The sequence below is a fragment of the Halyomorpha halys genome, unplaced genomic scaffold (assembly GCF_000696795.3).
Source record: "Halyomorpha halys isolate HHAL.00 unplaced genomic scaffold, Hhal_1.1 Scaffold941.1, whole genome shotgun sequence".
NCBI lineage: Eukaryota > Metazoa > Arthropoda > Insecta > Hemiptera > Pentatomidae > Halyomorpha > Halyomorpha halys.
In genome coordinates this window covers 39,362-41,014 of record NW_027114095.1, presented here as the reverse complement: position 1 = coordinate 41,014, position 1,653 = coordinate 39,362, and positions in this window count along the sequence as shown.

The window sequence follows — 1,653 nt, the reverse complement described above, 5'->3', positions numbered from 1 at the left end:
AGATATAAATGTTTTTGACCTGGGCAGAATGGCCTGTATGGAGTTTTTTTAAATGGTTGGATGATATGTCTCATAGTAATTTGAGATTGTCCCTGAAGATGGCCGAATTTGCCGAAACGTTGGACGTGTGAATGAAATAAATGTTTTGAGACTATAATTTTGGATAGTGTTTTTGAATTAAGTACTAATTTTTCTGTGATTTCTTTATGGAATGTTGCAATTTAAAAAGCAGTATCTCCAGAACTATTGAACGTAAATAGTTTTATTAGTGGTCATATTTTAGCAAATTTGCTCTACTTTAAATGATGTCCTCTTTTGTTTTCTAGTATTGATGGTAATTTCAAAGATATAGAGCTCTGAATGAAAAATTATTTTTTTAACATTTTGAAACACCCGCCATTTTCTATTCCCCTACCTATACTAATAATAAACTCATCAATTTTGACTAGTAATTATACATAGTTTTCATTAAAGTAATTAAAAATTGACGTGAAATAACTGTCTTTTTCTTCTCTTGTACTATTTCGAATACAATACCATATATTTTTTAATGCTTGGAGTAAATTAGTTATCATGAACAATGAATTGACTCTCTTTAGATTCGTTCAAACTACGAAAGACACTCCTACCTATATACAATGTTGCTATTAAAAGAAGAAAAAAAAAAATAATAAATTAAATAAATAAGAGCTTCTTAATAAAAGAGGAATATAAAATTAATAACCAAAAATAATGATACAGGTACACTTAAATGAAACAAACAATTGCCCTCTAATAGTTAAATTGAAAAAGGGTCGAGAGAAGAAAATAGAAAAAAAAAATAATAATAATGAATTCAATAAAATGAGTAATAATAAAAAGTAAAATTGAGGTAGCGTGACTATGAATTAATTTTATATTTATTAAAGTTTATAGCAGAATGGCCTGCCGCAGTCTGGGGTTCAGTCTTCGGATTGAGGTTGGGTTTCCCAGGTTGTAAGGCACTGCTCCTTTAACTGTCGGCAACTGAGAGTGGAACTTCATGAACCGTTTTTTGATATCCTCTATTGAATCCATTTGTAATTCGCGATGCAATTGGCTATTTCTTATGAACCAAGGAGCTTTAACTGCGATTCTTAAACTAAATCTAGAAGAATTTAATCTATTACCGATTGCACAATATGCAACCATAAAAATAATAATAATAAAATTAATATGCACGTTATATACTTTACATGTGTATATACAACTTGATGTAAATATATACTACCTCTTACATGCCCACCAAAATCATATACTTTTAAAAGAACCAATAACTTGAATATGAATCAGAGAAAAAATAAAGACTTTATGTGTTTTAACAGACGCGAGTGAATTTTTATTGATTATGCTGGGAATTATCTTTAAGTCTGTTTAGTTTTGTGTGCTAACTGATTATAAATTCGTTATCAATGTTCTAATGTTGAGGATACTTTAATAAAAATGAATATTTCTTAATGAAGGAGTTCAAATACTGTCGGCCGGGATCTTAATAGCATTGTCCATTAATTGGGGTGTCCGTTGAGAGAGGTTTTGCTGTATTTTCACTACAAAATATCGCCTGTTCATTGTCAGCGAGGAAGTGAAGACGATTTGTAGATTTGTCTTCAAAGCGGTCTTTCCGAGCGAAACCAA